The sequence below is a fragment of the Sciurus carolinensis genome, chromosome 7, assembly GCF_902686445.1.
Source record: "Sciurus carolinensis chromosome 7, mSciCar1.2, whole genome shotgun sequence".
Lineage (NCBI taxonomy): Eukaryota > Metazoa > Chordata > Mammalia > Rodentia > Sciuridae > Sciurus > Sciurus carolinensis.
In genome coordinates, this window is record NC_062219.1 from 30,544,148 (window position 1) to 30,561,210 (window position 17,063).

At 36.4% G+C, this 17,063-nt stretch overlaps 1 non-coding gene across 1 annotated transcript; it reads left to right on the forward strand.

The window, feature by feature from the left end:
- The first annotated feature begins 13,709 nt into the window (after positions 1-13,709).
- Trnam-cau (transfer RNA methionine (anticodon CAU)) lies at positions 13,710-13,782 on the forward strand. The gene has a single exon. It is a non-coding gene; the product is annotated as a tRNA-Met (tRNA).
- The last annotated feature ends 3,281 nt before the right edge of the window (positions 13,783-17,063 follow it).

A 17,063-nucleotide genomic window follows, 5' to 3' on the forward strand; every position in this document is an offset into this window, starting at 1 on the left:
TGAAGGGCACAATGTAGTCCCCCACGCTTGAGCACTGTACTTAACCACTGTGACAATTTCATATCAGTGAATACTGTTTGGAAAAAAACTAGCATGCATCCAGTCATTCCTGAAACACTGGCTTGTTCGTAATGAATAATGGCTTATACCCTAGCTTTACATAGACTTTAAGGGAGCTTTTAAATAGATTCTGGTTGAATGGGTCTGGTGTGGGGTTCAAATTAGCTGTTTATTTATTTTTTTTAAAAAATACTTCTTAGTAGATTATAAGGAGACTCATTGTGAAAAATAAAAAGATCCTTTGCCTTTAGTTTATAGTGTAAATTATCCTCTGAGGAGGCGAAGAAGACTGTGACTCTCAGTATACAGGCTTGGTATTATTAAGACGGTGGTAATATGTTTGCATAGGTCAATGAATTTTAAGTGACAGGTTGTTAGAAAAGCAGTATCTAATTAAAAACCTGGCTGAAGACTGGGTCCTCTTGGAACAAAGCAAAGCTAGCTGGTTTCTCCAAGTCTTTGGTGAGTTCTGATAATTCTGTGTCCATGGTCATCCTCCCTGACTTATAAACAGGATGAGGGAGCAGCCACAGTGAAAAGGGAGCGTCAGTGTCTGGCGAAGGGTTGACAAGCAGAAACATAAACAGAGTCTTGGGAGGAAGCTGTGTTTACAGCAACTGGAAGGGAAGCCCTAGCCTCTTATACCACTGGGAGACTTTGGAGCCTATAAATAGTCCGTCAGGTTATTTCCAACATTTGATTATAACTAGTCGCCAATGAAGAGCTTCTATTATGTATTGTAAATTAATCATTGGTTTGACACTCATGCAGCTGTCTATTGTACTTAGGGTTTCTGCAAAAATAATTATAGACTAAGTCACATCACTTCCTAGTGTATAAATAGCAATACGTTTCAAGGAACTGACTTAAGCACAAAACCTCTAAGAGACTATGCTGAGAGCTACTTCATGAAAGGGCCAACACTGAGACCTTTAAAAGTATTCCTGCATACTTTTATTACTCTGTTGCAAAGAAACTGTGTAGATGAACAATGTCTTTACACACACACACACACACACACACACATATTGGTGGGTTGATGGACATGATGCAGATGTATCAGACTCATTGCTTAAGTTAACACATTAGGTTCCAGGGGTACATTAGTATAGTACTTTCAACTGTATTTTAATGGGAAGAAATCAAAATTTTATTAAAATATGCTATATGTTTTCCACAGTTTCAAAGATATTAACTTTCATTTTGGGGGAAAAAAGGAGTACAGATAACTGGTTGAGATGAGGAACTCAGGGACCAAATACTCTGGATTTAAATTCTAGCTTCGTCATCATCTAGCTCTAAGAGGTCTTGAGCAGGTGATTTAAGGGTGTCTGTACTTCTTCCTTGTCTGTAAAGTGGGGACAATAATGACTCTCACAGAATTGTCATAGGATTAAATGATTTAATATAATGAAGTACCTGGAATAGTGCCCTTGTTATAAATATCAGGTGCTTGGGATATTGGACCTTTAGAGAAGGTTGAATAGATGTGAAATAGGTTTTGATTGAGCAAGAAAACCTGCTGAGACTATTTCTGTGTATTAAAGATTATTTTTCTAAAATAAAACCTGGTTCATTGTTAATTAAATTTAATGCTAAGTACCTAGTCCAAGGAATGAAGCTTATAAAACCCCTTGAGACAGGAGCTGTTTGCCTTTTTATCAATTTACCTTGTCCTTCCTATGACATCTGAACAGTAATTTCTTTGAACAGAAATCTCTCTGTTTCCTTCTCAAGATGGAAAAAAACCCAAAATACCAAGCCTAATTAAAATAATTTCAAAAGGTTTTTGTTTATAGCATGAGTAATATTTAGGTATCTGTTGTAGAAAGTCCTTTCATAAGCATGACAGACCCTGAGGGACAAAGAAAATCTATAGCCCTTTGTCAAACATGCCTTTCATCTCTAGGGGTTTTACAAGGTTGACTTTTTAAACTCTATGATGACCTTGTCCAGTAGCAAAGATGAGGCTCACCCACGGACATTTCTGGAAAGGAGACCCTACTAGGAGTTCCACAGGGGCCCTGTAAGAGCCCCAGGCCTTGCTGAATTTGCAGTTATTAAGCACTTCCCTTAAATGTGAATGGAGAAAATTGTATCAAGGCACTATCCAAAAGGACCGGGAGGTGGTGGGTAATGTCTTCCACATTGGGACTCTCCACTAGTCTTTTTAATAAAGGAAATTAAACTGATATGGTAATACATGAGCTCAGCTGCTACAGAGTAAACAGAAAAGATTTTGAAGATATTTGTGTGTTCCTATCTAAGGAGGCAGGGTAATTAGTTCTACTTAGATTACTTTTAAATGACATGGCATTGGAGTTGAAATTAAAGGTCCCATTATTTAGTGACCATTATCTAAATAATAATAACAGCTAAAACAAAAATGAATGTTTACTGTACATTTATTACATTCTGGCATGATTTTCAGCTTTGCATGTTAAGCTATCACTTGTTTAATCCTTACAACCACATTGTAAGTACCATTATTAACTTTAGGTCCCAGAACGTGGGTGGTGGGATCCTGGAAGTTAGAAAGTACATGGTAGAGCAAGTGAGGCTAGATTTACTCAAAGGCTTAAGATGATTTAGAGATCAGAAGATCTGGATCAAATCCAGGTATTCTGATCTTATATCTCATGATCTAACATGTCTCCAGCTGTAGAACTTCAAAATGAGAAAGGAAGAATCTCTGAATATGAAAATTATTTTTCAGTAAATCTCTGTTCTATTTGTTTAGTGAACGTCACTGAAACTATTTTAGGTCACTATTATAAAAGCCCACAATATAATTCAAAGATTTTTAAAAAATAAGACAAAAAGAATTTTCCTATGGTTCTGTGCTAATCCCCGATGTAATGGTGGTGGGACTTTTTCTCTGCAGAAACTAGATCCTGTGAAGTCAGTAGTTACATAATCTCTTGTAGTGCCCCATAATCCAGAGTGAATTACTTATTCCTTTATAGTATTCACTCCTCCATATTCCCCTGACCCTGAAAAAACAGCCTCCTTTTCTATCAGGGAAAGAAAAAGAGGCTATTAGTTTGCATCTGGGAGAAGTGGAAAAATTACTGAGCTATTTACAAGCTCTGCACATGTGGAATCAATAGAATTTTCCATTGGATGGTTCAAAAATGTATTCAAATTATGTAGTTTTGAAATGCTAAGCTTTGGAATTTAGTTCCTAATGGGAAGGTTTTTAGGATAGTTTGCCTGATAAATATCCCCATTATCAAATTTGAATAGCAAATTGTTTATAATCATACACAAGCAATCTTTATTTGTGGTTTTTCGTATTTCCAGAAAGGCAAGTTGTGCCATGTGTACTACTGTTTCTTCTGTATCGAGAAGGTGACTACAGAATATTAGAAGAAAACAAGAATAGAGAAATCCCCTCTATTCTATTTTTATATTTGCCCATGAATTTGAATTCACACCTAATTATCTATAATCTGATTTCTGTGCAAGTCTGTTCCTCAGGAATATGATGGTGCTTAAGAATTTGTGGATTATTCTCAACTCAAAGTGGATCCAGGTCCTCAGTATTAGACTAGAAACCCTGTGCCTACTAGAGCAAAACTAGGCCCAGATTTCTGTCATATTGGCTTAGGAACTGACTTCCTCGACAAGACTTCTAAAGCACAGGAAGTAAAATCAGGAATCAATAAATGGGATGGTTTCAAACTAAAAAGCTTCTTCACAGCAAAGAAAATAATTAAGTACGTGAAGAGAGAGCTTACAAAATGGGAGAAAAATCTTTGCCACCTGCACCTCAGATAGAGCTTGAATTTGCAGGATATATAAAGAACTCAAAGGACTTAAATACCAAAAACCAAAACAAACAAAAAACAAAACACCCCCCACCAAATAACCCAGTCAATAAATGGGCTAAGGAACTGAACAGACACTTCACAGAAGAGAAATACAAATGGTTAACAAATATATGAAAAAATGTTCCACATCTCTAGCAATTAGAGAAATGCATATTAAAAGTACTTTGAGATTTCATCTCACTCCAGTCAGAATGGCAATTGACAAGAATATAAGTAATGGTAAATGTTGGGGATGGTGTGGGGAAAAGGGTACATTCATACATTGCTTCCAGGACTGCAAAGTGGTGCAATCACTCTGGAAAGCAGTATGGAGATTCCTCAGGAAACTTGGAATGGACCCACCATTTGACCCAGCTATCCCACTCCTTGGTTTATACCCAAAGGACTTAAAATCAGCATACTACAGTGATGCAGTTACAACAATGTTTAAAGCAGTTCAAGTCACAATAGCTAAGCTATGGAACCAAACTAGGTGACCTTCAACAGATGAATGGATAAAGAAATGTGGTACATATAACAATGGAATATTACTCTGCCTTAAATAAGAATGAAATTATGGCATTTGCAAGTAAATGGATGGATCTGGAGACTATCATGCTACGTGAAATAAGTCAATCCCAAAGAACCAAAGACTGAATATTCTCTCTGAGATGTGGATGCTAACCCACAACAAGGGTGGGAGGGGAGAATAGAAGTTCAGTGAATTAGACAAAGGGGAATGAATGGAACAGAGCAGGGATGGGAATAGGAAAAACAGCAGAATGAATTGGACATAAATTTCCCATGTTCATATGTGAATACACCATCAGTGTAACTCCACATCATGTACAACCACAACAATGGTATCCTAATTAGAATAAATTATACTCCATGTATATATAATATGCCAAAATACACTCTATAGTCATGTATATCTAAAAAGATAAATAAAGAGACAAAAACCAAAGTAAAGAATTTGTGGGGTTTAAATGAGATCTTTGAGGGAATAAACTAAAAGTAAATGAATGGTTAATGCAGAATTGGGTATCTTTAAGATCTTTTGAGTTGTAGCACCTCAAAATATAGCTGAATTGGGTTAAAAATCTATGAATTCTTACAGTCAATAAACTGTAAAGTGATATTTCATTTATCTGCCAAATAAGATCCAAATACCTGGCCCAGAATAAACATTTCACATGTTTATAACAATGAGGCTGGTGACAAAAAAAGTGAACTTGGAATTGCTCTCAGAATAACAATTTATATTTTTGTAACATGGCCTCATATATGTAATTTCTTTCGATTTTCCTAACAGTCTCCCAAAGTTAGGTGTTATTAATGGAGTTTTTAAAGATTAGGAAACCCAGGTGTACAGAGTAAAACAACATGATCAAATGGAAGGGAAGTGGACTTTGAGATCAAACAGATGGACTAAAAATCCTAATTCTATCCCTTGGGGCCTCTCTCAACTATGGAAATGTTGCTCAGTCTCCTTCAGCCTCATATTTATTATCTGCAAAATGGGGATAATTCCACTGATCTTACAGAGTTACTTTGAGAGCCAAAGCCAATAGTATGTGAAAAGCTCAGTTTAGCTTTTTTCTGGAAGGCATGGGACTTGACCCTAGGATACCTCAAAATCAGTGCTTCATGGGTATTTGGTTGAGATCTCTTTTCTGACATTCACAAGGTGAGGATATGCTTTCTGGGCCCTGTGCTAAAGCTATAGAGAGCCCCTATCAAGACCAAGCCAAGTGATCACTACCCAGATAAATACTACCCTCACCTAGATTGTCCACAGCTATCCCTGTAAGTGTGCGCGTGTAGAAAGAATGCATTGTCCTCCTGCATGTATTTCATACTTCGATTTTAGGTATTTTGTGGACACATGCTCACCAGCTGTAAGAAACTGCTCTATTCTACATCAGAATTCTCGTTACCACAGCATGTGTCTACTGATCTCCCCAGTGTATAAGATTAGGGCTGTGTGTGACAGGAGGTCCTTGCCCATCTCCAGTGTCTGCAAACGAGGAAGACAACTGGAACTTGTTAAATTTGCTCCTAAAATGGAGAAGTGGAGGGGCAGGGGGAAGGTTATTTGTACAATGTTACACAAGAAGTTCATGGTGAAACAGGAATGAGAACACATATTACTGACTTCTCGTCCAGTTCCCTGTCCCCCAGAGAGAACAATGCTACCACAGCTGTTGGGCGTGCACAACTTCACTCTTTTGCACGATCACTAGTATATTTTCTACTGCAAGAGCCTTTCTCCACCCACATATTATATTTAGCTCTGAAGACAGGGTTTGCTTGACCTAGACTGAAATCAAAGGGGAGGCCAGATGGTTGGGGCCTAGAAAGGAGAGGAAGAAGCTAAAAGAAAAGGCTCTGTAGAAACTCCAGAAAAACCTCTGACTTTGAGGTCCTTAGAGAGAAGCAGCTCTAACCCCATGATGACAGAGTCGAATTAAAATATAAATGCTTCCAAATATCTGTTGGCAGGAAGCAGATGACATGCTAAATTACTCTGCAGATTGACTACTTAATTCAGCGATTTCCTGAGTCAGGAGTTGCCAGAAGAGCCATTTTGTCCTTTCTGGCAAAAAAGCTGCTGGGATTGCTGTCTCCAGTCCTCTTTCCTCTGCTTCCTGCGGTAGGAAGGCCTGTTTCCTGCAGAGAGAAGCCTGATTAGACAGCACTATTTTAGTAGGCAGGGGACTAGGTAACCGGTTAGGTCTTTCATTTGATACTGGTTGTGGGCAGTGCGGATATCATGCACATCATAGCAATACAAATTTTTTTTAGAAAATGTCAAGTGGTAGGTCAAAAGCAAACGAGACAAGGGAAAGTTCTGAAAAATTGCATTGCAATATTGCCGTTAGTTTGAGTTGGACTTTTTTTTTTTTTTAATTCCTGGTTTATTTTGTGTAAATAACCTTTTCGGTTTTGCTGCGGCTTCTCTGAACTGATTTTTGAGCAATGAGATTCATATTTGCCATCTGCATACGATGCTGCTAAGGACTCTGATGGACTACAAGGCGTGGCAGTGGCCTGGAGGTTTAAGGCTCACCCCTGAGCTGGAGCCAGGATCTTACAGATGCTACTGGAGAAGCTGTTTATGTCCTGCCTTGTAACTGCTTCTCTGTACTCCCCAGCAGTACCTCCACCATATCTCTAAAAGAAGTGTTCGAATTGGATGCATTTAATTCAGCAAAGTCAGATAAATAAAGAGCTCAGTACATTCAGGCAAAAGGAAAATAAGGGTAGGAAGTAAACCGGAGCCACAAATGGATTGGTTCCCAACACACACGGCATTGATTCTGTGTGCCCTTGTGTTCCTGAGTCTGTGCCCTGACCACTCAACTAGATCATAAGTTTTTCAAGAGCAAGTCCTCTGTCTTGGGCTGCTTTAAATTCTTCACTTTGTTCAGTCTCACTTCCAGTCTATGCCCTACAAATGCTCGCTCATAGTGGTGGTCATGGTTGAGTTTCTCCACACCTACAATGCGCTACCTTGGAGCACCTGATTTTGTGACATCAATAAACATATCAGCAATTATTTCTATAATTATTATTTTGGCTCCCAGAATGTCTCAAATTATTTGCCTTTAAGCAAATTTGGTGAATTATTTCTAATTTCTATTTTTAGATTTTTGCTTCAACAGTTGAGTGTTGATCAAAGAACTCTCTCTTTGTAAAAGAGTTGGTGAGGATAAAAATGTCGCTTGACCACAGGGTGTCATGGATTGGTGGGGGCAGTGGCTAATTGACAAGATGGTTCTCTCAAACTCTACCCCAACCTCTTACCACACACGATGAGTTTTCAACTGAAGCTCTATGGTGTATTCTCATACTTTGCATTTCCTTAATTCTGAAAAAATATTTGATAGATGGCTTTCAAGTTTCTGCTCTTGAATTCCTTTTAGGGAATGTTTTCCACTAAGAGGATTATTCAGGCCTGTTGGTCTCTAACTACGTCATCAAACAACTTTGGGAGTGATGCTACCTCTGCAAAAAAAGGGGATGTGGGAGGGAGGGGGGGAAGATGTGGGAAGGGTTGGGAGGGAAGTCAGTTTGAAGTTTTTTTCTTGACTTTCTTCTAACAACACTGGTGAAAAGTTTAACGGGGAAGAAGTCAAAGATACTAACTAATATGAGGTTTGGGTAATACTTTTACTAAGGAATGCTATTGTACTCAGTATAAGTAATAAATAATCCTAGTACATATCAATAATGGATAACTAATTCTGATTTATACCCAGATAAACATCTGTAAGTGAAATTATCAGCTCAATTTATAAATATGATATGACTATAAATGTGATCTCATCTTAATTTTCTTTTTGAATTTATTTCGGAGTTGAATCCTCTCTTCTCTAGAGGGCCAATTTAAAATAGAGACATATCTCCTTTGAAGGAATAAATAGGAGAAATGGGGAAAAAAACATTTTTTTTTACATACTATAAAGTTATAATATGGAAGTGAGTGTGATGCTGATAGACATACAAACTGCCTACTGAATCAACGTGGCCTAGGAAGAGATCATACTATAAAAGAACATCTAGTATCTAAAAGTGACATCACTAATTATTCAGAAAAAAGAATATTTAATAAACAAAATCAGGAAAATTGGTTAATTACCAATTTTTAATAAACAAAATTGGTTAATTGGTTTTTTTGAATAAAAACCCCACTAGATTTTTCTCTACTACCATAGATGAATAGATCAAAGTGAATGAAGTAGTTATATACTAAAATGAAAATGTTATGCATCTGTTATACAGGCTTGTGTACTTACTCTCATTATATAGTAAGTAAACTGCCTAGAAGAAAAAACTTCAAAGGGAAGTAGTTAAATTTGACAAGGTAAAAGAACATTTAGAAAATATGAATGTTTACAAAAGTTTTGATTTTTAATAGCAAAAATCATTGAATAATATCAACAGCATATACAACACACTGTCACCATCATTATAAAAAAGACTCATAAAATCAATGAGAAAATATGAAAATACAAAAATATTAAGCAGATACAACAGTGGACAATAGAAAATGTGCAAATGGCTAATAAACGTCACAAGATCTGTCTCTAATAATGAGAACCGTAAATGAAATCAATGTGATATCTATTTTTCCAATTAGTCATCAAGAATTAAAAATTTTAGTGCCGTGTGTTGTGAGGGACTGTAAGCACTTACGATAGGGAAGTAAATGGATGCAATTTTCTGGAAGGCAGTTTGGAATATTCATTTAAAAAAGTCTTAAAAATTTATATTTTGATCCAGAAATTGTATTTCTAAGGCCTTGCCCAAGGGAAATAATAAGATATATAAAGAATAAATTAACTGAAAGTGTATTTGTGTTTTATAATAGAATATTAGGAAAACAACAAATATTCAACAATGGGGAAATAAATAAAATGTGATAGATCTATATGATGGTGTACAACATATAGAAGTCATACATCATTAGAAGTCATGTTTCTAAGGTCAAAATGAAATTCTAATAATATATTTCTAAATTAGAATAAAAAACAAGATACAAGACAATGTGATGAATATTGGGGAGGTAGAGGTGTAGGAAAACAAGAAAAACGTGTGTGTATACATTAAGAAAAACAAAAATAACAGAAGAGGAAAATTGACATTAATGCAAGTTTATTATTTTTTATGTTGGCGGATAATGGATATTTTTATTACTTTATTTTTTTAATATTTTCTGAATACACCAAATTCTTATGTTTTTAAGCAGAAATGGCGTCTCACAACAAATGTTCCTTTTTCTCTTTCTTTTTTTGTTATTGAGAGCACACAGAAACACATTTTGAGGAGAGCTGTGGGAGAAAAGCATTCCCAAAGCAGATTATTTCTATTCTGTTGACAAATAAAGCTTATCTGTTCTTTCCAGTTGGGACACCAAAAGATTGATTGCAAAGTTGGCTGGGTACTTTTTGTTGAAATGCCTCTCCTAAATAATACATTGAACTTGGTGGTTTATATGGTCAGTAAAAGAACTGATTAAAAAAAAAAAAATGAGCCACATTGGAAAAGAAACATGGACGGTAACTACTCAGCGGCTGTCCTGATCATTCTTTCTTTGGTAGACCTGATCCTCTGTTACTCTGGCTCATCCGCATCTCACAATGCAGGGTGAAGAGTGGGTTTGGTTTGTTTATTTTTTTCATACTGGGAATTGAACTCAGGGCCTTGTCCATGTCAGGTGAATGCTGTACCACTGAGCTACATCCCCAGCCCAGTGCAGGGTGATGAGGAAAATTGGTGGACTCTGGCATTTACACCTTCTAGGCATGTCTGTCCATAAGTGGGTTCATTTTCAACACAGTCAAAGATAGAAGTTCCCTGGTGGAGAACCCATTTTACAGAACAAGTTGTCCATCATGGCAAACTTGACTGTTGTCATGAGCATGTACGGGATTTATCAATCAGAAAGGTCTCATCCTGGCTCCACTTGTGGTGTGTGATATTCCTGTGGGGTTGAACGTGGGAGGATGGCAAGAAAATGATTGCAAGTTTTCTTTTAGGAAATTTGCATTGTGGCTAACAGCATGTAACCAAAAGGAGACATGCTATTTTCATTTTTTTAGCTTGATATCAGATTAAATACAATCCTTGATATCAATGCAAGATGCTGCTTGTTTGTTTGTAATGCAGTAATCTGTGAACCTCCCACCCTACAACTTTTATTTATTCAAAGATGCTCTGCAGTCTCATTCTTTGCTTTCACCTTCCTGAGATAACCACAGCCTGGTTCTCTAGTCATCATTCTCTTGCTTTCCTTTTTTAAAGTACACTCTCAGCTCATCTCAATATATTTCTAAACAATATAACTTTAATTTTTTTTTATATAAAAGGGTATCACCCTTAGATACTATTTTAGATTCATCCATGTTATTGCATCTTGCTATAGTTATTTATTTATTTATTGCCTAATATCTCATGTGATTATGTCAAGGTTGTTTCTCTGCTCTTTTGTTTGACTGGAATTTGGGCTATTTTCAGTTTTTGTTACTTTGAAGCATGAGCACTCTTGTATATATCTCCTGGTCAGATGTTCAGTTTCTCTTGTGTATATGTTTCGGGATGGAATTGCTGACTCAGTGACTACGGTAGAAGAGCTAATGTTAGAACGTTCTCCAAATAGTTTAATCAACTTGCACTCCCACCAGAAATATTGAAAAAATGCCTTGTGGGTACGTATTTCTCCAACACCAGGTATTATCAGGCTCTCCAACTGTTGCCAATTGAATGGTAGAAAAGGACCCTTTATTATGACATTGATTTCTATTCCCTAAACACAGGTTAAATATCTATTCATGTGTTTATTGGTCATATGTGCTTCCTCTTCTGTGGGATGACTCTTCTTGGTTTTTTATCTATTTTTCTATTAGGTTGTTTGTACTTTTCTTACTGACTTATAGAATTGCTTTCTATACTCTTGATACTAATTTCTTGCTGATTCTGTATGTTTCAAATGTTTTCTTTCAGTTTATAATTTGTATTTCCATTTCCAAAGGTGTCTCTTGACAAATTCTTTAGTCTTAGTAATTTTAATGAGGTTGGATTTATGCTTTTCATACTTTTATAAGTTAGCAATTGTGTTTATATCATTTATCCTTTCCTAATCTCAAATCTAAAGCTGTTGACTGGTAGTTCCTACTAATAGTTCTAAAGAACTGTTTTTGACTTTCAGAGAGCTGTTTATTTCCACTTCAAAGCAAACCAGGGTTGACACTGGTTCCCTCAAGATCCAGTGGAAATGTCTATTGAATCAGACCATATGCAGCTGATAGGGTCTGACAAATTTAAGTTACCCAATAAAGTTGACGTATTACCCTCTGATCCAGGTGACAGGACCCTAATTAGAAGAAAGTTCATCACCATTTGTAACTTACCAGTTTTACAACCAGACTTGATTATGTACACCTGAGGAATCCCAAAATGACCGGGTTATATGTGAAGGGCCTGGACCTTTTTGTCAGATAAGAGAAAATACCAGTATCGAACACCACTGAGGAAAACTGAATTTACACTAAAGACAGCAATATCTGTCTGTCTTTTTGAGTTCAATTAATTCAAGTCTGGTTTTCTTGTTCCAGACATTTTAAAAGATGAATCTTTCCCATGTGTTTCCCTCTATTACAAATACTTCTTACTATGCATTGTTGTAGTAAAAAGAGTTTTATAAGAAATCTGTTATTTTAGGTAAGAAAAGGAGAATTTTACGGTTATTTTCTAAGTTTCTCTTTTTTACCTTATTAGAAACTCTAGAGTTGTGTCCTGTTTCTTAGCACCTATTCTTCTTGTTGTTATTGTTGTTGTTTTCCATTTCTTCCCAGGTCTCCAGAGTCACCTAAGGTACTAGGGACAGCAGGTGATAATTCCTTTTAATGTTAGTGAAGCAGGGCCAGTGGCTATACACTTGTACTCTCGTGCCTCTATTCATCCATTGTCTTCAAATGCTGCTTTTGATTCAAGTTGCAACAGGTGTCTGTGAGTGGGCTCTGAGCTTCCTGCCTCCTGATTTGTTTCTGTTATACTTTGGACAATAGTTGTGGACACTGACACCTGAAAATATAAAGACTAAAGATTAAGTACAATTAAATATCTCCCAACCTTAAAATAGCACTTGTATGCACTAATGACTTCCTGTCAAAGAGAAGACTGCTCATGACATCCTTATAAAGGCAAAAACTCTTCTTCAGTTGTCAGCCTTTGCAAGTTAGCCTTTGAATCAGGAACCAGGTTTCTGACCTGAAGCTGGTTGTTGCTTGCTACCAGAAATTCATGTGCGTTGGGAAATTTGGCACTAAAAACTGAGGATTCTTGGCAAATCATTTTATCATGTAAAGTGTCCTCTGGGTCTGTTATAAAATATGATGATACTTAGCAAAAAGAATGGAGAAAAATTTAGACAATAAGTCACTCCTTGAGCAGTTTTTAGGTGCTGTGATGAAATAGGTTACTACTCCATTTCTGCTAGATCTTGGATTAACTCTAAAGTTACTAAAACCAAGGCTAAAGTAAGAGCAAGTTTTCTGGCAAAGATTTGACCCTTGTCAGAGCATTTCACAGAAGAAAAATATTTAGACAATACACAAATGATGAGGTATTCAACATCATTAGTGATCAGGGAGAGGTAAATTCAAACTTCAACAAATATTTATTCATACCTACACAATAAGAAAATTTTAAAATTTGATTGTATCAAGTATTGGAAAAATCAAGGATCTCAATACCATTGGTAGGAGCATGTATTGGTGCAATCTCTTCAGAAAATAGTTTGACATTATCTCCTAGAGTTGAGCATCATGTACCTTATACTCCCCCTCAATCTTCTAAAGATTGTGTACCATTAACAGATGTGTATATCATTATATAGTAGCATTATTAGCTATAGCAAACAACAACAAAACAAAACAAAAACAAAAACAAAAAGAACTATCCCAGATGCCCATCAGCAAGACTCTGGAGGAGTAAGTATAACATGATGGGAAATTGTCAATGCCAATAAAAAATACAAAGACATGAACTACAAAGACATGAAATAACAGATGCATTAAAGCTAAAAATACTGAAATGGAAATTATGGGCTTTGTTGGAAGTGCATATAGATACAGTAATACTACCTTAAAAGTAATCAAGGGAACAAGGGGCACAGGATTCAGGTTGGCTTTACCTGAGATCTGCTGAGTTAGGGATTGAGAGGTGGGGATCCTGGACTTCAATGGAGTTTGGTGTCAAGGTTCTAGCTTTTCTTCTGGTGGTGCATTCATTGTGATCATCACATTTGTTAGAAAAAGTTAACTGAGGGCTGGGGATATAGCTCAGTTGGTAGAGTTTTTGCCTCATAAGGACAAGGCCCTGGGTTCAATCCCCAGTACCGCCAAAAAAAAAAAAAAAGATAAGTATGATTCTGGTTGATCTCATTCTGTCTATCTGAGTTTACTGTCAAAGAAGAAAACAAAGAAAATGTTTTATTTCTGGAAGTAACCATTCAGAAAATTTATCAAGAATGGGAAGAAATCAAAAGCAGAGAGATGTCACAGGTCTGAATTTCAGTTGTTCCTTATTAGCTGTATGATTTTGAGCAAGTTACCTAACCTCTCAATGACTCAGTTTTCTCATTTATAAAATATGGATTATATTAATGCTTTCCTAATAGTGCATGATGAGAATTTATTAGGATCAGACTTGTAAAATATAATGGATTTAGCACAGTGCCTAAAACAAAAAGTATTGTTTGACAATATTATTAATAGTAGTAATAGTAGTCTGATATTACTTTGATTAATTAAGTTAAAAACTGCCACTTCTTCTTTGTTTAGTTCTGTTCTATTTCACAAGTGTTTCCCAGTCCCTCCAATCACTGTACCCTATTTTCACTTTTCAATCCCAGGATAGGTCAACCCATACAAACTTTGGTGAAGTCTTTGCTATTTAGACCCAAGATCTCAGATTTCTTCCTTCGGCTTTTTGCTATAGCTAACTCTGCAGTTCCTGTGGGAACAGAAACAGCTTTGACTATAAGGTGCTGGCAGATATTTACCATTTCTTATTTAGGCACATTGAGCAATCAGAAATGAGATGATAGAAAGGATGGTACTACTTTTCACAATGTAAGTAAGTATGTAAAATAAAAGTTTGATGGCTGAAATAGATTTTTTTGGTAAGATTTTTTTCTGGTAAGTTTTTTTTTTTTTTTTTTTTTTAAGTCAGAAAGAGCTCATGTATGGTAGAAAAAATTTATTCTTAGTTCATTCTCTGTGGTGATCAGAAACGATGCTAAACAGAGATTAGATTTTTCCATCTAGTGATACTGCTTTGATTTAAAAAGTATAGTATGGTCATGCTTTCTGATACCAATTCAAATATAAATAGAAATCAATTCATTGATAACAAAGTGATAAAATTATAGTTATATGATTATATAAAATTACAAATATGATTTCTGTCCTAGAATTTTAATCCATGTACAAAATGTGATACTAATAATATTTTTAGTAATTTGGGGTTCCCAATGAGAAAAAAATTGGCACAAAACACAAGGAACAGAAAATTACATACTATTTTGAAAATCACCGATTTTATAATTGATGGAGTTTCATGGTAACATTAAAAAAAAACCTGCATTAAGCTGAATGATAATTGTTTGCCCTTCCTGGAAAAGGTAAATAAAGGAAATTCTAAACTTCAGTAAAAAAATAAATAGACAAACCCTGTATCATTGCAATTTTCCCATTTATCTGTAAAAATCCCTGGTTAGGCTACTTCAAAAGAATTTTGTAAGGCCACTGCACTTGGCTCTGTGTGACTTCTATTGAAAATGGCTTTCAGTGATTGTTGAGGAATCGTAGAGCCCAGGAGATGTGTCCTGACACTGGATGGGGATCAGAGAATGTCCTAGTTTTCAGAAAGGGGAAGAAATTTAGACTATATAGACCACAAATGAAAAAAATTGATATTAATGCTAAAAAATCTTCAGAATAGATTGTCATTTTGAGCCAACAGAAAGGAAGAAGCAGCCTTGTAAGCCAAAATAAAATGAATAAGAAGTCCTGTGCCAGGCCTCGCTTCCTTTTTGATAGGGCCACTGAGCTGGCGGACTAAACAATTCATTATATCTTGATGATTCTGCCCCTGGATGGGAGGGCAAATATGCTGGAACCGAAAATAACTGACAGGATGGAACCGTGGGCTGAATCTAACAAGATAAAAAGAACAAGGGAGAGATGAAAAGGCTGCCCTTAGTTCCAGAAATTTCACAACACAAGTGTAAGAGGGTAGGCACATTGTACGTTCAACTGACAGATCGAAACAGGTTATATCTTGTACACAGGTGCCTGACTGAGGGCAAGAACAGAGACTGTGTCTATCCAAAGAGGGGGTGTCTTCTTAATTTGCAAAAAGGTTCCATGAAGCCAAAGGGTGTGTGCTTGAAAAAATATCAGGTAGGGGCTTTGGCTATCTATGAACTGAGTGGGTTATTAGTGCAACAACTCTCAAGAATCAGAGAGGGCATTTCTTGAAGTGCTGTGTCCAAAGCCAGGGTCATCAGTGTCTGGATTCCAGTCAATCCAGACATATGGAGACCAGAAAGAGAATAGCGGAAAACTAGAGGGGAAAGGTGAATATCTGGAAACTGTGATCTCTGAGGAATGATGAAAAGAAGACTAGTTAATCTGAAGAAGGAAAGACTTAGAACAGTCATGATGGATCTCCATCAGCAAATTACCCATGAGCATAGAATGCCAAATGCATAGGGCATCAAAGCCCAAAAGGAAATTGAAAAATCTTTTAAAGAATTTGACATTTGAAATTTAGAAATAAAACCTCAGATTTTTCACTGTGAGTAAATTCAGAACTTTATTTTGTTCCCCAATTTTACAATTTGATGTTTTTTAAATTTTGAATTACATACTGCCTGGAAGTCAGGGAATGTCATAATCTTTTTAAGGTTTAGGGTTTGTAGACTCTTAAGATCATACAAGATATAGATGGTCAAGGTGATGAATGCTCCTTGTTGCTTAGAGCAGCTGAGGTTGAGAGCAGGCACTGCTTCTTGGCAGTGACAGAGAGGCAGTTTGTTCATTAAAGCGTAGGGCTTGGGCTCAACGGTTTTTAAGATCCCTTCCTATTCTGAGGTTCTATAAATCTGAGAAAAAGAAATTTCCCTTGAGAAAGTGGAAAACTGAGATCACTGATATCATTGATCTTTCATTAAAAGGCAAACATACGACAACAACAAAACAATTCCAGAAATGAAGAAAAAAGTGTGACACTCAAGATGCAAGTACCAGGAATGTGTTTAGAATTTCCTCCCTCCTTTTGAGTGGTCTACCAGTGGTCTCTTCCTGAGTCCACTTCTCAGGCCTGGAGTGTCAAGTGGTTGAGGTTTGGGACATAATATTGTAAGGTCTTAGGTTTGATTCTGGTGATGGCTAGTTGGGTCTGAAGGGTTTAAGTTCAATACAAGCAAATCACCTCACAGTTATTTTATGGATACTTTATTGAAAACTGCAACTTCTCTACCAAGTGTGCTCAGAGTGGCAAGAGGCAATGGACGGTGGTGGAGGAGCTCATAGTTTTCTTTCTTGAGCAACATCTGGCATTTAGTTTCATCACAATGAGACTCTCATCAAGAGGTGACCATCCCTTGGATTGAACCTT